This window comes from Cyanistes caeruleus, chromosome Z (genome assembly GCF_971803275.1).
Source record: "Cyanistes caeruleus chromosome Z, bCyaCae1.hap1.1, whole genome shotgun sequence".
In the NCBI taxonomy this organism is placed as follows: Eukaryota; Metazoa; Chordata; class Aves; order Passeriformes; family Paridae; genus Cyanistes; species Cyanistes caeruleus.
This window is the reverse complement of record NC_141732.1, coordinates 54,779,643-54,799,932: the sequence shown is the minus strand read 5'-3', so window position 1 is coordinate 54,799,932 and position 20,290 is coordinate 54,779,643. Positions and strand designations below refer to the sequence as shown.

Here is a 20,290-nt window from a genome sequence, read left to right as displayed (position 1 = left end):
GATTCATGCTACACATGAACATACACCTGCTCCAAGGAAATGTTGCTGTGGTCAGTTGTTGTCAAGAGGGAAATGTAAATGACCACTGGCCAGCATTTAGGGTTTGTGTTGTTCTGATTGGGAACGGCGATAAAGAACAACACGGACTCTCAAGGGAGTCATAACACAAGAATCTCTCTAGTTTATTGCTCTAGGTTTGTCTTATAGACAGATACTTGGAAAAGTACAGAAAGGAAACTCTTGTTGGTTAACAAAGTGCTACATCACCATCATTGGTCAGTGGGGCACACCACCCTCCTGACTCTCTCCTGCAAGGAAAACAAGAGGACAGACAAACAGCACCTGGCAGTTGTTTTCTGTCTCTGAGGATTGTTTTGAAATCCTCTTATGAAGTTCTCAGACTAGCTTCTCAGGCAGGACTGAGAGGCCATGGGCCTGCAGTTTCTGCAGCTCTCTGCAGCCTGTTCCAAAGCTAGCATCCATAGGTTTGTGCCATTTCACAGAATGAAAGAGAATAAACTTTTCAGGAGCTCCCAAGTAAACAATTTACATTTCCATATCTAGCTTTGGCAAGGATCCTTGCTGGCCACGTGCAGGGGCTTCCCACTGTTCACATTCCCACCCCAGAAGGTGTTTAAATACAGCATTTGCCAGTGCCCACAACAGATGCACACTACACAAGAGCACACCAGTATTTATGTCTTGCCAGGCAGCTCTTCATTGGAAGTGATAATGTTAACCTTCCTCCCATGGCTTGGTTTAGCCAAAAAAGCATTTCAGCTAAGTCCAACCTACTTCTACTGGTTTCAGAGACAGGCAGGATTTTAATGACTTTTACATTTTTACACCACCTTCCAATTCCTTCTGAATCTGTAGGCAGTCTGGAAACACAATATTTGACTCCTTCTGTGGAGAACTTGAACATCTCAGCAGAAGTCTTACGGTCTCATGGAAGACTTAAAGTGATAACAGGAGGGTGTATTGGTGCTTAAGTTTAAAACAAAATTTGAAAAGCCTAAATATTGATTTGTGGACTCCTTTTCAGTGTACAGAGCATCCTCTTTTTGCTCTCAGCTTTCTACTCGCTTTCCTGAACATCCTTTTCTTGTAGGATACAGGAATTGCTGAAGCCACTTTCTTTTCTACAGCTTTCTACATTTCTTGGAGGAGTCTGACAAGACAAATCCCTCTTCCATACTTCACTTTGTAAAGCTGGAGTAGCCTTAGCAGAAAAAGGATAAACTCTGAAGGCTCTTTATTACAGAGCTACGTTCAGAAACAGGTTAATTGCTCAAAACATGATAAATACCAAAGTATAGAGATGGAGCTAGACTGCTAAACTGTCTTGTGCCCAAAAATAACTCTTAGAGGGCTCTTGAGGGAGACTGTGTGCCAGGTCACCTTCTGGGTGAAAGACTGGGAAGTGTTTAAAAGCACTTCTAGGAAAGCTGTATGCACACATACTGTATTAAGGCATGAAGGGTACCCTCATTCTTCCCTGTGTGAGCTGGCCAGCAGAAAAAGAGTAGCAAATAATCTGTCTAGAAAGATTAGAGGGTCACAAATTAAGTATCTATGCTAGGAATTTAATTTTGTGTCTGTTAGCACAGGTATCAGGCTGTGGGCTAAGATTACTTGCTTTATTTCTCCCATAGTAAACACAAATTGTGCTTTAACGGTGCCACAGCATGGGACTAGAAAGATACAGGGAGAGAAATTTAAATAGGTCTGAAGTGCAGGAAAAGTTCAAGTTAAGGTGCAGTGATAACATAGCTGGGAGAACATCCCTGCTGTTCAAGCCCTATTACTGCCTAGATAAGGAGTTATATATAAACTCCTCATGGTCGCTCCTTTGACATCTTCCTGGTCCTGAAAGTCTCTTCTGTATGTTGTCAGAGACTATCTAAGCCTGCTGCTTCCCTCTCCAACCTGAAATACCCACATGTTCCTTGCTAGGGGCACACACCTTTGCAAGTTCCTCTACTTGAAGCAGAAAATTTAGTGGTTCTCTTTGGAGTGATCACCAGCAAACTAGGCAAAGGAACTGACAAACTGTAGTAATTTGGGCTTGTAGTTGGCATCTGTGGATATGCTCCTAGCAGCTAATAAATCCCAGCTGAGTTGATGAACCTCTGACTCTTCTGTGCTCTGCAGGCAGTCAGCACCAGAGCAGGATCTGTCTCTCAGGTGCTCCCCCTGCTCACAGTGCTCACACTGCCTTGGCTGACAGAGCAGGCAAGTGCCAAGCTGCCAGAGATGGGATATGTCAGACTTGAAATTAGACAAACTTGAAACCCATGTCTTCTGTACAACACAAGGCTAATGCTGCTGGTCAGTGAGAGAGAGGAAGGAGCACAACCACCTTCCCAAGAGCTGTCTTTCCTGACTGCATAGATGTGCTTGAGGAGTTGCTATGGCAGCAGTTAATGAGTTCCCTGCTGATGAGCACTTTCTTCGCCAGTACATGGTTGAGGCACCACATATTCCCTTCATAGCTACTACCCTAAAATTTCTATCCCCTTTTTAGTCTCACAGCTACTTATTCCTCACATGTGCCCACCCTCCAACACTGCCTTCCAGTTCTCCTTGGCCATGTTTTCCCACATCCATATATTTCATCCATCAAGTGCCTTCATCACAGATATCTTAATATCTTTTATGTGGGTTCCTAGTGCTGCTATTTCCTGGTCTTAAAAAATTGAGAGGCAGACATGGTTAAGGGATAAGGGTTTTTTACCTTGGTATTTCAATCAGGATCCTTATGGGTGCACCATTTCCCCAAGGTGGAATGTGCCACAGTGCACACCCATGACAGTTCGCCTATACAATTTATGGACCTTACAAATTAATTAACACAGATGCCCCAATGGAAGGCCTGGATGAATGGTGTGATATTCCCCTGAGAAATTCCCCCCTGGATGGGCCAAGTCTCTAGATTACAGGATATGTTCTAGAGTGGACCTTGGTTGCCCAAGATAGTGCAGGGTTTTCTGGTTTCCTACTATGAGGACTTTAGGATGTTTGGTCTCCTGGCCTAACAGAACACTAGTTATGCTAAGTTATCAGACTTAAGAAATTACAGGTATGCATGCTAAGAATACCAAGGATATATAAAAGTTATAAAAAAACAGGTAAAAAATCATCTTGGCATCACTACTGCAAGGGCTTCTGTGCTGGGCCAAAAGGTGCTCCTCTGCTTCCACCTGTATGCTGCCTATAGGCTGCTTGACTAACACACTCCCTAGCAAGCCTTTTATTCCCCCCTGTGATGTATGCACTCAGCATCCTTTAGGTCAAACCATTGTTGAAGTCTGAGAATAAGACTGGACCTACCAGTACCTGTGTTCCTTCAGCAGTTTAAAATATAACAGGCCCACTCTGAATTTCATGACTTACTGGAAGGGTCTCCATAACTCTTTTGTGTCTCTGGTCTAAATTTATTCTAATTCAATGTGACTTTCTATGTTTCATCCATGTAGCAAGTAATAGAACTAATCAAACTGTTAAACCATCAAACCATCAAAACGTTGCCATCAAATTTTAGGAATCTGCATTTTGGGAATCTGCATTTTTAAAAATTCATATTAAAACCATTTTTGCTAATATCTCTGACAGTGGTTCTCTAAGTGACCTAAACTACTTCTTTGTAACACTCTGGGTAAAGTGTTTACTCACTCAAAGGCTGCTGATTCTACCTTTCTCAACTCCTTGAGTTGTGCTCAGTTGAGCCGCAGCTGAGCCACAACTGAGCCTTAAGCCTACTAAAATGCCTGTCTTATTCCCTGACAAACACTTTCTTCTGTTTGGTAGTATTACTCTGGTACAAATTTGATAATGTATGTCTCTTATAACTGAGGCTGTAGGACTTGAGTTCATTCTATTATCATCCCACTATGAGCTTTTCATGCTAGGTGTGAGTGAGCCTCCTACACATCACAAATAATCTGACTTTAGCAAATAGAGTGCCTCCATGTGAATGGGCATGGGTCATGAGAATACATGAAGGCACAATTTGCAGGGTGGAACTGCTAACTGCATCTCTTTCTAGTACTCTTGCCCAGTGAGTTTGCCCTGACCCTTCACAGCTGTTTTTGTGAACCAGGAGCTCACGGACTGGCCTGTGTGAGCACTGCAGACACGTTCCCAGCCTGATGGCATCCACACGGCTGCTTAAAACTCATGTTTTATGCAGGGGCACAGTAATTACATGTAATGCCAGCTTACAGCCCGCATCCCCTTCTTTACAGAGGCATTTTCTCATGGTGATTAACATCACAATCAGCTTTGCTTGCTGCTGTAATGAAGCTCAAATTTGGGAACAGACAGACTGCTTCCCTCTGCTGATAACTGAGAGCTGAAAGCACAGCTGTCTGAATCCTACGATGATCTTTGGCCAGTTTTAAAACAACTTCTGCTACTGCCATCCAATATAACTGTATTATGAATAATGATGCCGTGATGCTTGAGGGGACACAGACTGGAAAGACAATATATAGCTGCAAATGAAGCCACCGTTTACTCTGCACAAACACTGAAAAGACTGATGACTTTTCTTCCAAAGTTAAGTAGTTTGCTTAGGTGATGATCTACCCCGAGAAGCGCTGCTTTCTCTGCATCCGCTCACCATTTGTGCATTCATAAAACAACAAACCACGAATTCCCAGCTACCATGGAGAATAGTGTTTTCCTCTCTTACATTCTTTTTGAAGACACCATCCAAATCTGGTGGGTGTCTTTTTTCCCCCCAATTCATCTGTTCTCAGTCTTACATCAGATGTGAATCGGGGCTGACTCCTTACCACACTCGCAGTTCAAATCAGAGAATCGGGCCCGTTCTGCGGCAGCTCCCGGTGTTTGGGATGGATGTGACCGCCACCCTCCGTCCTCGCTGCCCTCCTCCGCTGGCCGCAGAGCGGTGCTGCCTGCATCCCTGCTCCGACCCACTGCTTACGCCCTCCCGGAGCAGCCACCAGCGGCCTGCCGCATCCCTACTTCTCCCAATGCCCACTAGATGACGCCTCTGATTTTAACAGGAGCTCGTTAACCGTAGGAGTGGAGGATTTCACAGCTTCACTCTTAATAGTCCACATTCTAGGTCTGTGCGTGTCGGTGTCTGTGTGTGAGTGTCTGTGTGTGTGTCTGTGTGTGAGTGTCTGTGTCTGTGTGTGTGTCTGTGTGTGTGCCTGTGTGTGAGTGTCTGTGTGTGTGTGTGATGCAAAGAAGACTCGAGATAAAGTAGGACAGGAAAACATCCTACTGGTGTGTGTTTTCAAGGACTCTGAGGGGGCAGAGATACATGTTGTACTTTTCACCCAGTTGCTTCCTGGCTTGCAGAATACCAGTGGTGAAGAGACCCTGTTAAATAACCTGCTGCAAATATAATACTGTTGACATGTGCAACCTGAGACCAAGCTCAAAAAGAGCACTGATATAAAAAAACCAGCAACAACTTCAGCAAACAGGGACATTAGGGACACTCTGTCCTGTAGCGTATTCCTGGTGTGCATATGCAGGAATAAAGGAAATGCACAAAGGAGGTCTCAGTCACCGAAGCTCTTTAGCTGCTGATATGCCTCAGAAATGCCTGCAGCAGAGCTGAGTAAGCACCCTAGTTAAAGAATAGCAAGGGATACTCCTTTTCACCTACCTGCCTTTTAGCATAAATACAACTGAGTCTATAAAACCAAGACAGGATTTTATTTTAAAGTTACACAGTGCAGTTAAGACTGATGTTAAATACAGACCATAAAAATAGGCTGACTAATCATTGTTACTAGTTACAACAAGTTCATTTATTTAAATTATCTTGATTGGTTTATAACAGGCAGTTACAACTTCTTCCTCTAGGAACAGGTGCTCCTGCTTCATTTTGTTATTTCTCTTCTGCAAGTGCCATTGTAAATGTGGGTGGGGAAAATGGAAGGTTTTATACAAGCAACATGTATGCCTTCAGTTTGCCGAAGGCTGAGGGTGAAATCCTGTCACTTGAAGTGTGTGCTGGCTATGGGAGGACTCTGCTGTGAAAAACACACCACAAATGGAGTGTGGCTGTTTTCTCTGACAGACCTGGGCCAGTCCCTGCAGTGCTTCAAAAAGAACAGACAGAGAGGAAAGGTGGGTTCTAATCAGGAGAAAGTAAGTGATCATCATGCTAGATATAGCTAGATATAGCCACATATACCATCATGTCAAAGACATTTTCTGAAAGCTATTTCTTTCCAATGTATTAGGAGAAACTGAAACTGTTTACAGGTTGACTTTCCATGGCTTTTCTTTTTTAACCCTGGGACTCTTGAGGCTGCCAAGTGATTCTTGCCCTGATTTCCTTGTCAATCCTCCTGAGAACTTCAGAAAAGTCAGTTAGCACCACTGTTGGCCAGCAGCTGAAGGTACAACTGTGCTGTTTCATTACCTAGATGTATTTTCTTTTTCATATGTATGAATGATACTAAAAATGCCTAGAGAGTTTCAGATTAACCCAGTTTCACCCTCTGTGCTACCAATTATCACTAGTAATCAGCACTTCAGTTGCTGTTTACAGACTCTTCTGTAAAGTGCAAAACGTTTTCTTAATGTGAAGAGCACAACAAACTGGAAAATTGCCCTACAACTCTCCCTGGCAAAAGTGTTCAGGACTTCCTTATGCATTAGAAAGGAAGAAGTAAGAATGGGCATATGTCCAGCATTTTTTCCTATCCACAAATGCATCCAAGCAGCTCGGGTCACTGCATCACTCAATAGCTTCTGAGTACTGTAAAACATCACAATACCCTTACACTCACAGTGTAGGCAGGCTCTGACTTGTGACTCCTCACATCTGTCTGAAAAACTTCACTTCTAAACAGTGCTATGTACCTTTCTCTGCAAAAAGGCCTCAGTGATTCCAGGACTCATAAAGGGAAGGAGATGTCTAGACTATGGCTCGAATTGCTTTTCTTTCCCCTTAGTTGGGTAGAAAGTGGGTAGAAATGAATGTGATGTATTAACATTCACTCCTTTTGCTCACTGTCCTGGAACATGACATGGGCAAAGTAACATTCCAGTCTGCAGTTGTTAAAACACGCTGTCTCGTACGTTGCTTGACACAGCTTGCTTTCTTTGGTTAAACAAGACCTACAAGCAAGCCTGCTAGACATGATTTTCCCCATAATTAATTTTTTTTACATTCTTCTGCAATAGCATTTAAAGTATTTTTGCCTCTGGCTAAAGAGACAAGTTGAATTTCTTGGTCTCAAGGTGGTATCTAAAATACAGCTGGATAGTAATAAACCTGTTTTAAACCTTTGGATTCAGTCATGCAATGCAGGAAGCAAGTTGCATAGACTTTCTTTAACTCCCAGTTCAGGGTCTGAGCACCCTCTTGCCACGTGCAGCCCATGGGTGATGTGGAGAAGCCAGGCATGAGAGATTTGGGTGCTGGGTTGGGTTTGAGGTGGAACAGGAGATGAATAGCAGCTCTGCTTTGGGACAGTTATTTGTCTTCTCATTACCAAGCATGAGCAAACCTGAGCACAAAAAGCCTGTTAAGGTTGCTGGACATAGGCCAAAGACAGTGCATGAACTCTCTGCCAGAAAGCTCTTTAAGGGGCTGTGGTGTGACTCCAGAATTGTTTTGCTGCAGAGAACAGTGTTTTGTTGAACCAGACTTCTCTGAAATAAAGAATGAGGTGTAAGATGAAAGGACAGTGAGTTTTCATCGTCATTTTTGTGGCAAGTTGTTATGGAAAGGATTTCTGCCATGGAGTGGCATGAAAGGGACTTTGTCTTCTTTCTGGAGAAGACACACTTTTACCGACATGCTTGGTGGTTTAAATTTCCACAAGTAACACGCTGTTCCTCTTCAGCAGGCCTGTTCACAGCACATAAAGCTGGTAAATCCCAAATGTGTAACACTAATCAATAAATTTGAGAGCCTACCCTGGAAGAACTGATTAGGAGACCTTGTACTTAGATGTACCTCAGACCATCTTCCAGATCACACCCATGAAACTTCTCCCAGAAGCGTGATGCTCTTTTTCCAGTTTCACTGCATTCATGTCCATTCTCTCATTGAACCTAGAAAGAAAAATAGGAGGAATGCCTTTGATTCGTGTTGAATATATTCTTATATGCTTAAGCTTTTTGAAATCAACAGGAGCATTTGTATGCAAAAGTGTTGCTCAGCACAGAACGGGAACACAGAATAAGGGAAATGAGTTGCATATCTGTTTCCCTCTGGAATACCATTTAATCAGAAAGCATTTAAAGAGGCTCTGAAATAATTAGTTTGGTCTGAAATGTCAAGCATGTCCCCTGCAATACTTCTAAACAAATGTAATTTATAAGAGAAGTGTAAAAGCTACCCTCTAATGCACAGCAGCTTGGATGGGGCAGAACCCTCTCTGTTGCAAAGGACTTCTCTGTCCCTTTTTTTTTGCACATTATCAAGACGCAAGACTCTACCTGTGCTTCATAAAGAGCAACTTTTGTAGTGTTTACACAGGTGGGCTAGGCAAGGGGGTGTGAAGGCTTTTAGCAGCTGTGAAAAAAGCTGATGTGAAACTATGAGAACATGTACATTTCTAGGGTTGAGTTATTTAAAACACACATTTTTGAAAGTGCAGTGAATTGAATTCCATGCTTGCAAAAGATAAATGCACTGCAAACACAGCAGATCAGAGACTGCAGCCTGGTATTCATTGTCTGAACACAACTCAGAGTGGCTCTTAAACCTTCCCACAGCATCTGGAGCCACTGAACCTCCACCATGGTCTGGAAGGATTACTTGTGGAGGGTGAGAACTTCGCTCATTTCCTCTGCCCTTGCAGGCCTTGGTCTTGCTGTTGAGGCTGCTGCTCATGTGATAGCCTGAACAGCTGGTGTGTAACAGGAATATTCTTGAGGAATTCAACTTGGGGACTTAGATACGGAGGGGCTTCCTCCCCTGCAGGAATTATTAGAGATGCAGTGGTAGGAACTGAATTTTGGAGGTTCTCCCTGAAAAGAGAAAGGAGAACTGCAACATGGAGACAGGGAGGGAAGTATGGCACTTCATGCCCACCTTGAATCTCCTGGGCTGCAGTGCTGGTGGGTCAAGATGACAGCAGCAGAGGCCCTGTTATGGTGGCCCAGTGGAACAGAAGTAGAGGCAAGCTCCATGCAAAGCTTGGCCAAAGTTTGTGCTTGGTGATCCTTCCCATTGTCCAGGATCAGGCGTGGGCACAGGAAGAGCTAATAACCACCATCACTCCCACTCAGGGCATTTTTGACTTTATTGTGTGTTCCCCCATTCATGCATAAAGCAAGAAGACAGGGAAGGAGGCAGACAGAGAAAAAATTGACCAGGGAGAAGGTGGCTGAAATGGAGATTTGTTTCTCAGAATGCAGAGCTAAATTCACAGACAGTATTCCTAGAGCTGCAGGTCCAGAGTGGCATTTAGTGCTTGTTCTACTTCTATCCTTTGGCACAGAAGGACACACAGCGAGCAGTAGCTGCCCTGGTGAGGCCCAGGGCTGATGCTCTCTGTGCTTTGTACACTAAGAATTTCTCTGAGGTAGCTCAGGCTGTTTTTCATGCACTGAGCATCTAATGGAGCACAGATTGCTGTAATGCGTGACCTGCATTCAGACTGGGATCAGCTCCACCAAAGCTTGCAAGGGCTCTGGAGAGAGATGCTTTTCTTTTCTGCCCTGCTTTTGGGTCCCTGTAGATTTCAGTGTCCCAGGATCAGTCCCAGGGACTGAGGGCAAGACATACCTGCTCTCTGCTCAGTGGTGAGTCACGATGCCGTTTGTTCCCCTCAGCTGCCCTGATATGGATTGGACAAGTTGTTTCTCCACAAGATGTGATCATCACTGAGCTCTCTGGTTGAAGCAAACATGCTGAGAAAGGAAGTCTAATTGAGCCAGCCAAAGTCACAAATTGATCCATCTCAGGGTCCTGGTGTAGGACTGAGGATTTCCTGGCCCTCAGTTTTGTGCTCCAGCTACAAAGATGCATTTCTCACATGGTTGGTCATTGAACATCATTAACACCACTTCAAGATGAAAGTGTGGAATGGCAGCAACTGGAGTTCATCACATGTTTCCTCACACTTACTTTTGTTTCCCATTTTCTGTACATGTTTACTCTCAGACTCACAAAAACTTCCAAGTCTCCCCTTCCAGCATTTCCCCAAGCTGTTGCAGTGCAACACATACTTCTGGGGGAAGATGCTGAAGTGTCTTAGCTCATGACTAGCATGAAAAATTTGGCTTTCCATGCCGAGCTTCCTGAGACAATAATCTCGTTTTTGGCCAGTCCCTCCCAGCATTATTCGGCCTCAGAGATGGGTGGGCAGGGGAGTGGGAATCTCCTGTGGGATCTCCTCTGGCCTGCACCCCTGCCAGCAGGGAAGCTCACAGCTGGGGACCAGGGCTGGGGTTGCCCTGGCTGTCCCCTCTGCTGTGTTTGCCACTCATTAACCGTGTTTGGGCTGCTTAGTGTCAGGGCCTTTATTGTGCCAGTTCTGCTACCTTTACAGGCTGTGCTACTTAAGCTAACAAAAAGTTTGTAAGGGAATAGGATATGAAACACATAAATAAAAGTATCAGGTGTCCCTAAAACATGTGTGGATTAAGCTGGTGAAAAGGTGAAATTTCTCTTCCCTGTGAGTTAATGTCTGTTTTTCTTGGAAACTGTACTTTGAGGGCTGCTCCCCCTTTTGCTAAAGTGATAAAAGATACGTTTTCTTATCTGAATGCAATGACATTTTAAAAGGCTCTCTTTGTTGTTTCTAAACCTCCATGTCAATAGTTATACCTCTTATACAATTTTCTTCATATTTACTTAATATAACTCTACATTGTGTTGATATAAAACTAGACAGCATACTTTTAACTTCTCAGTACTTTTGTTGGATGAAAATCTTTACAATGCCAGACTAATCTTTCAGGACTGACAGCATATTGGCATGGCATGACAATTTAAATCCACATTGGAATATGTTTATCCATCACCTGGCATTACGATACTTTTTTTTTTTTTTTTACTTCTGGCTTCTAGACGCTGTAACTTTTGTTTCAAGCTGAGTGTTTTTAAAGGTCAGGTGTCTCACTTCTAACTCTTCTTTACAAAAGAGTTTTGAAACTGTTTATTCATAGATATCAGGAAGGTATTTCTCAAATGAAATAAGAAAAAACCCTGCGGACACAACTTTTATTTTTCTGTCCTTTGTTAGGTAATTTCTCTGTTAATAATTTACTTGTGAATTTGAACAGAAAAAGTTTATTCTATGACCATAAGGATAAAAAATTCAATTGTTACTTTCTAGTAAATACAAAAGGCACTACTTTTTCAAAAAAAGAATCATTAGGGTTAAGTGTATTTTGGGTGAAAGGGAGGGAGACACCCGGATGTGGGAAGAAATTAAAATTCCTCCAAACCTAATTTTTCAAGCAGTAACCATGAGCAGAAATAGTCTGCAATTCTGCAAAACTATAACCTGAGAATGTCATGTAGTGAGACACTTTCTGCATTCATGAGAAGACAACAAACACATTGCCTGCTTTGTTTAATTTAAAATTTTGTTCAGAAAATAACAAGCTTCCTGCTCTTCTGAAGCCATTTGAATACAGGTTTTCTAATTGGATCTACCCATCAGTTTAAAACTCCTTCTTAGAATGGTTATAATGACCCACTGCCTGGCACCCCTTGTCATGGGCAGCAGGGTGAATAAGCTGTGGTCAGAAAAGGACAATAGGTTTAGCCTGTGACTAGATGCAACAAAAGGAGCAGCCACGAGTGGTAATGAATGTCATATGAAAGATGAAGAAGGAAAAATCTGTGGATGCCAGACTTCATTGAAGAGTTTAACTCACTTTTGTTCTCTACTTCTCTTGTGTTCTCACCCATCTCCTGGAAAAAGAGCAGACATACTGAGACCCTGCTACTTTGGCTTGTGACAGAGAAAAGCCAGTAATCTGCCTTTTCCTCTTCCTTCACTATGAAGACTCAAGGTGCTGGGAAATAACTTGGGTAGTAATTTTGGAGAAGCAACCCTGCTAAAAATCATCACCAAGCAGAATTTTCCTCAGAAACTACAGATTCATGATCACACAGAGAAGAATATGGGCTGAAAATTTTTAAAATGGAAAATAGTATGTAGCTATCAATGAGGGTGAATACTGAAAGAAAAATAAAAAGGAGAATAGAATTCTTCCTTTAGAATAGTATAAAGGAAGAAAGGAAGAAAACACAGCTATTCAGGAAAGATTGTTAGGCAAATTCCCATGTTATGAGCTGCCCAAAGATGAAGTCAGAGTGCTATTAGGATTTGTTTTGATAATAGACAGTATGAACTTTACTCACCAATACAATAATGGAAAATTATTTGTGTGTGTCACTTTTGCTTGCACATTTTCAGGGAGAAGTTCCTGCTGGATTAGTCTGCACTATGATTTCTGCTATCACTGTTGACTGAAAACAAACCAAAGCAAAGTTATAATCCTGCTATTTACAACCAGCCTGGAAAAACACTACCAAAAGCAGCTAATCCTGGGTTTGAGTGTTCAGTTAGAGCCCACAGGTGAACTGAACCACAGACAGAAAAACCTGTCTGCATCTATCCCATGCTTCCGAGTGATAGTTCTTGACCTTGAGCTCTTTTAACAGAAATTAACTTGGTACAGTTCAGTGTCCTTAATGCCTCAACTAGAAACATCCATGCTTCTGGCTTAAGATATTCTAAGTACTAATATTGGAAGTACCCCAGGGAACTCAATTATACAAGTTTCCATGAGCTGTGATCGTTTGTTGAATGGTATTTCAGAGGAAAATAAATTCTGGTCATGTGAACAGAAAAAGAGGCAAATGTTGCTGTTTTCCCATTTTCAGCGTTCCTGGAAAAGAGCAGGGATGGGTGTGTCTAATCAGAGGAGGAAAACATACATACAAAAAGGGAAAAGAGAACAGAGATGACTTAATGTGATTTCATGTCTCATTTATCTGGAAACAAACCGTTCCAAAGCAGTGATGTGCAAGTGTCACAGCTTGTGAGTGGAAGGACCTCTCAGGTCACAGAGCCCACCTCCCTGAAAAAGTCACAGCCACGATTTAGAGGTATAAGACGTGCAGTCAGAGGTTAATTAGCAGCAAGTATCTCTCTGCAACCATACTAAGAAGCCACTGCAGCCAATGTCTGTTGAACTTAACAGTGTTCACTCTTGCAAGAGCGACCTGAACAATCTCAGCCTTCCTGGCTTGTCAGCTTTGATGGGTGTTTAACAGGTCATTCATTGCAGCAGAGGATTAGTGGAGGATGAAAAATGTATCATTTCAGTTCTTCTCTCCCAGCAACAAGCAGCTGATGCCATGGCATGTTAAACATGTTTATTCAAGCAAGCTCTGTTCCTTTTACTTTTGCTGAATAAGTGCAAGTTCAGCTCCGCAACATATGAGTGTTGCTGGCACAATGACTGCTGTGAAAGAAATGTGTATTGTTGTCTGGGATTGAATTGCTGTTTAACACAGTGGTGAAAACAGAGAGCTGTGGAAAAGTTCTTAGAGGTAATGGATTTTCAGTAGCCATTCTTGAGTTCTCCTTTCTAGCTGCTCATGTTACACAGGGAGTGACATTTACGTTAGTGATCAGCAAAGTGGCCACCCATCTAAAACCTTGTTCAACTGGGATGGTTCTAATGAAGCACCCAGGTATGCTGTGGTAGTTCAGTGGGAGCCTTGACTTGCTGTGAAGTCTTTAATCACTCATTACAAAGGGGTTTTGATGGTAGGAGGTTCTGTGACTTCTCTGCATGCTGCACAAAGCAAACTGTGACTAACTCAGTGTTCTGGGTGCAAGGGGAGAACAAATTCACTCCACCACTTGTACTTAGTAAAACACAGGCTATTCAAGGTCTGGCAAAGACAGCTTTTTTGAGGTTCTCCTCTTACTTTTGTCTGGTTTGGGCAATGGCTGTGGTGCAGAGTGGTGTAATGATGATTTTGATGCAAGGCCTTTTATTCATACCTTCCTCAAAATTTGCTCCGAAGTACATCTCAGAAAGAAAATGTTTTTTCTGCAAGCAATTTTAATATGTTACAGACTATTTAAAAACTATTAATCCTAAAGTCTCTAGTAATTTTCACATGCTTTTTTATAACCACCTTTATTTATTCACCCATTTCCAGGTCAGTCTTTAATTCTCTTTATCATCAGTGACTTTGCAAAAGATTGCAGTTAACTCCTGCTGTGGTGGGTGCCCATCACGTGTAGGCTGCTGGAAATACACAATTTACAGTTTCTTTCCAGTACTTGCTGTCTATGTCAAGTCCATGGTGATCTCCTGGAAATTATACCTCAGATACACTCCTTCTGTACAAAGTACCTGGATGACAAGTTACTGGTGTATTGCTAATGGAAAATACAATAATTATTTTTGCAGCTTGGAAAATCTCCCTTGAGATACGTAATTTAACAACAGTTTTAGTTGCATTTTATAGAAAGGAACACGGTGCTGACACTTTAATCTTTTCTGCCTCAGTGGCACTGATGAAATATTGAGATGGTGGTGATGAGATGGAGAACTATGCTCTTTGAGGTCTGGTTTCACTGGGACTGCATTGCTTGCCCTTTCATTTTAAGGTAGGAGGAAAAATCCCCACCAAGACTATGATTTTTTTCTGCCTATACCTGCTAATAAAAAGAAAAGCCCTTGGTATTGAAGGAACTTCTTGTGCATGTGAAAATTTGGGTCCTTGTGTCTCCATAAGAATGAAAACCACACAGAATTACCTGTACCCAGTATCAAATCTATTACATTTGTTGTAAAATCACAACCAACCTTCAGTGGCATGACAGGGAAGCCTTGATAACAATACACCTATATTTTCAGGTATCACTACATTAATGAGCTGCAATAATACATGTCTTGGAGCTTTTGCCAGGTATCTTGATGATTCCAGCCAGGACAAAGTCAATTTTTTCAGCAGCCAGGAAGAGCATGATTAGGACCCAGAGATTTTTCTATACCGCATAACATCATTGCCAGGGACAGCAGGAAGGGAGTCTCTTCCAAGGAGAAGGGTTTCCTTCCCATCAAGCAAACATGATGGCAGGAGAGGTGGAGTAACACTGCTTCCAAGCTGGAAAGAGCAGTTGAATAATGCTGGTTCCAATCCAGAGGAAGAGGTTGAATAATGCCATTGCCAACCGTACGAAACAGTCAAAGTGATGTGGCTGTGGTCAGGTCAAGCTGTACAGTGAGCATTTTTGTGAGTGAACCACTCTGTCTTTTGTACACTTCTTTATGAATATTGTTGCTGTCAGTGTTTGTTTTCTCATCTCACTGCTGTTTCCAGTAAATTGTTCCCGTGGCCTTTACTTACTGTACCTCCAGTTCTCCTCTATCCCACTGCAGAAAGAGGGGGGAGTGATGGAGCAGCAGCATGCTTCAGAAAGTGTCAGGGCAAGCACTAAACTGGGGAGTACCCTTTCTAAACCATGACAACAAGCTTTGCCTGAGCTGTGCTTATGGTGCTGAAAGCCTCCTGGCAGAAGGTGTGCAGGATGGCTGATGCCCTGTACTGACCTCAGAGCAAAGAAAGAAAGGAAGGAGGAACAAGGAGCTCTGATAACTTGCCAGGCATGCTCCAGACAGGTCATCCTTTCACCTCCAAAATATGGACAAAAACTGGACAGCATCCAGCAGCAACAGTGAGGAGCTCCAGTTCTTGTCAGCCAGTTTCCTGACCAGAAAGAAAAGCAAATGGACTTTTGAATGAATGACATCAATTGCTTTCCTAACTTGGCATCCCTTCAGACTCCCAGACCTTCCATGTAACATCTCTGGAAGCAGACCAAGTGGCAACACAGACTATGCTAATGAATGCCAAATCCCATCCCTATGCAGAGATTTTGGTCCCTGAAGGGAGAAGGGCTATCATTTTCACGGAGTCCATAGTGACAACCTCACAGTGTGTACTGGCTTTGGTGGCACACAGGAGTAATAATGAAGGGCATCGGCATTAACTACTGAGGAAGTTCTGTTTAAGCAGGCTGCCTCTTTAAGTAATTATTATCTTGATTTTGGTTGATTTCTAATCTCTCCATAGCTTGAGATGACCCAAGTTTCTTTTATTTTTTTTTTTTTTTTAAGTAGATCCTCTTTTGTTCTGCCCAAGCACTTCATTTTGCAAGAAAAAGAAGGCCTGATCAAACTTGCCTTGGCAGATGTCTGACTCATTTCTGCTGGGCTCCTTCCACTCTGGGAAAAAAGCACACTGCAGACATGAAAAGGTCTGGTGAGGTGTTTAATAGGAGAGACTGTTCCCTTGTAGGGTAACAAGGTGGTGAGAAGGAATCTGTGTGTTTAGGGAAGACCAGAGTGGTAGAACTGACACACTGAAAGTGATACTTTTATGCTGAATTTCTTTCAAAATTCATGGGTTGGGTAAGTCTTTCTGTTGTAACTGTTTAAATATTTGCATTCTTCAAGGCATTTTGGTGTTCAGACACGGAGAAGCAACAATAGAGAACAGGAAATAACATTAGCAAATGTTTTTCTCAGACTTTGATACTGTAACAGAAAAGCTCATAAATGATCTATGGTCCATTGAACCTTTTCCAATACTACTTGTAACATTTAATGACTATGAAGTGCACTCCATGGGCTTCAAAATGAAAATTGCTGAATAGAAAATTCTTTGATTTGGAAGGGAAAGAAAGTCATAATTCCACAGGGAGTCTCAATGAACTGAAGAGAGACAATAGAGAGGGAAGACTGTACAACTGTTTGTATAGCTGAATGTATATTACTTTTCTCAGATGTATTGACTTTATTTCCAGTCTGGAACAGCTTACCTTTTAGAACATTAGTATAACAAATGTGTAAATTTATATCTTCACTAAAGATCTCTTTCCATACAAATTGCCTCAAAAAAAAATAAATAGTATTTTAGTATTTTATTCCATATTAATACTTGACAGTTATTGTTTAGAAGTGGCATTCAGGTAAATAAGCAATATATTATATGTAGAGAGGCCATGGAAGAGAAAATGGTTGAAGTCCATACCGAGAAAAGCTTTTCTGAGGACAAGTGATTAAGTCATTCTATCTAAAAGATTTCTTGTCTTTGGCTCTGGACATGATACCATAAAAAATCAGTCTGTATCTTGAGAAATCTTTTTCCTTCTCTACTCTTGCACTGAAGCAGACCCTTGTCAACACAGGAGTGTGCATCAGTAGCATGAGTGTTTGGTTTCCTGAAACATAACAGAAGAGAGTGGTGTCAATGGGAGAGCAAGGGATGAGTGGTGAAGGCAAGGCTCGGCTTCTACGGGATTTGCTGAGGCAAATGCAAGCAAGAAAGAGACAGCTTGCTTACTCCATGTGGCAGAACCCTGTGGTTTTTGTTCCTACTCAGTTACCTGGTGATCATGCATCTTTATTAATCCTTTGAGATCAAATTGGACTTGGCATGTCACTGAGAGTGTATGGGTGCAGGTTCTACTTGATAGTGAGTTTTCTGCCCTTGTTTTGTTTGCTTTTCAGAACAAGAAAAAATACAGTCTGCTGTTCTCAGGAGACACTTTCCACTATAATATGTATAATATAGTGCCAGTGAAAAACTGTACTAATGCTCATAATATCTTTCTGTAGTGTCTCTCTTAAGGCTGACATTTTTTGCTTGCATAAATTCCCATCACTTTTTTAAAAGAAAAACCTTTTACCTCTCTGACCCCAGAACATGGTCTTTAAAACAGCTCCTCAGCCATTATTAGTGCTGCTCTATTTTTCTGCTAGGTCTGTTCCTAATTTTTAATATTTCACTTGTGGGTGACTATTCAAGGGTATGAGACAAGCAGGACTCCAAGAAGGTGCCACCCATCAGCTGAGACACTGCAGTGTCCACAGACATGCTCCTAGTTTTCCCCCTTTGCAATCTATTTGGACATAACCTCCTTTGCTTACTTGTGCTGTGACGTTCCACCACAGGCAGTATCCCCCCAATATCCTTCAACTCCTTTGATCTCATCTAGTGATCCAGAAAGCAAGCACATTCAGGTCTCATTGATTTCCCCCTCTTCCATTTGGGTTTAGCTTCGAGCCTTAATTGACAGGGTAGCCTTGTGAAACAGCCAGGCACAACTGTGTGTTACATGTACCTGCTAGGTAAGTGAATGACACACATGTCATAGTGGTAAACATTGTAGCTGGGGAAACACTGTGAAAAAAACCCTTCTACGATGGGTTTGATTCAACAGCTAAATTATTTGGCTTTATCCATGCCATATTTTTTTCTTTCTATATCATTTTTTTCTTCCCAGGGATGTTTCACTCATCAAATTTTATTGGCACGCTTGCAGGTGTGGAGAAAACTGTAGATGCAAATATTCAGTGAGACTGAATTTTCAATGAGTCAAAGTACTTATGTGAGTTGTAGGTGCCTGATCATCCAGTTCCTAAGTGTCAGATCCTCAGGAGTGTTTGCCTGGTGCCTTGTATGTTTCAAGGGAAGGCAATGTTTATGAGAGCAGCTCAGAGCCAGTCTTTTAACTCCTTGGTACTTTGGCTGGTGCACGTCAATACCATCCTGAAGAACAAAAAGATTGTCAGGCTACTAGACCTGCAAGTCATATCTCAAATTGTTTCTGCTCTGGTCAAATCTAAGATGTAAGAAAAGTCATGAGAGGACTCCTTGAACTTGTGGTAACTCCTGGTAGTATCCAGCTGTGCCACTTGAAAGTGTTTTGCAGTATGTGCTTTTCTCCCTGGAAGATTTTTCAAGTGGCAAAGTGGGATCTCTGCTTTCTAGTATGAGTATTTTTTGAGTGATAAAATTAAACCCTGTCTCTCACTTCTCTTCCAGAACATTGTTATAATAAACAGTTTTTCCAAGACAGAATTTTGATGGTAAGCTACTTTGTCCATCAGCTTAAAAAAAAATACAATTTTAAAAGCTTGTGATTTTGCTTTAAAAATGTGTAAGAATGACAGCCCTTCAAAAACATTAAAGTAAAAACTAATGCAACTGTATGTTGCTTTATTTGAAAAATTGTTTGCTCTTTTTTACTTTGAAACCACAGCCTAGTCCTCTTCCACAACCCATTTATTTGGGATGTAAAGATGCCATATTGCTTCAAGCATGAGAGTCCCTGATACTGTAGTTAACATTTAGGGTATTGGCTTGGACTTGCTCTGCCATAATTGATTTACTACCTTGGGTGAGAAACCACATGGAACAGCCTCTAAGCATAATTATGACCAATTGCACCTGCACTCCTCAGAGCAAACGCTACCAAAATCTCAACTCAGCATAATTCTACTCTCTGTGGTACCTGAAAAGAATAAATCACTGAATAACTCCGTGGAAAGAATTTTATTTCTTAGAGGAAATCAACATTTTTCATAAACTGCTCCACAGCATATGGGAGCCAAGAAATTAAAGAGCCCATGTGAGGTGGTGGGCTTGAGCTATGCTATTTGATTTGTTGCACTGTGGTCACACCTCAGTTGCTCAGAGGAGCCTTTGGAAGTGTAAAAGAACTCTTCTTTGTGGTATAAAATTGATCATGTTCAAGCAGAGAAGATTTATCAAAAGGTAATTTTTCCTCTATTTTTTCCAAAAAAATTTATTTTAAGAAATGCTTTGCCTTGCAATGCAACTAATTTTGTTTCCTAACCTAAATCAGCATCCTTATGTACCTTTTGGGACAGTGGTAGTTACATTTTCTGAGAATGTTTTTCCAGATTCAAAACATAGCTTACATTTGTTTACATTTAATTGCAAAATTCACTGTGCTGTTTTCTTAAATTTGTTTGAATGTAAATAAGGAGCACACATTAAATACTATTTGTTAAAGATGCCATTAAAAATTTTTGTCAAGATATTTACTGGGGAAAAGTCTTTCTAGTGAAACACAAATCTTCCTCAAAATATTTGTTATCTTGGAGAAATAAAGTATCATCTCCTCCCAAAATACATTTTTTTGTTTGAATTTTTAGTCCCTGGACACACATCTTTTTGGAAAAGGTCAAAATGTTGAAAAAGTCCAGGCAGATGTAATTTTTTTTTGGAGGGGGAGGGGCTGGTATAAGGAAAAACAGAGTTTTATGAACAGCTGTGTTTCTTACAGACCTACCATAATAAATCTGCATTTGTCAGTAATCAAAAGAAAAAAGTACATATCAGGTATCAGACATACTCTAGTTTCAAGCTTCCATGGGATTATTATAAGCAACAGCAAGCAAAAATATAGCCAAAATGTATTAAAATACCTGAGGACCTTTCTTAAGGGAAAAATAAACCCTACCCTTCTCTTTGCAGTTCGCT

The 20,290-nt window shown here is 41.6% G+C and overlaps 1 long non-coding RNA gene across 1 annotated transcript; it reads right to left on the bottom strand.

The window, feature by feature from the left end:
• Positions 1-5,770: 5,770 nt before the first annotated feature.
• Positions 5,771-18,083, bottom strand: LOC111940655 (uncharacterized). Its single transcript, XR_002869592.2, has 5 exons — positions 17,929-18,083; positions 12,329-12,436; positions 9,737-9,861; positions 7,958-8,055; positions 5,771-6,086 (listed from the first exon to the last, which is right to left on the bottom strand). It is a non-coding gene; the product is annotated as an uncharacterized LOC111940655 (long non-coding RNA).
• Positions 18,084-20,290: the final 2,207 nt, after the last annotated feature.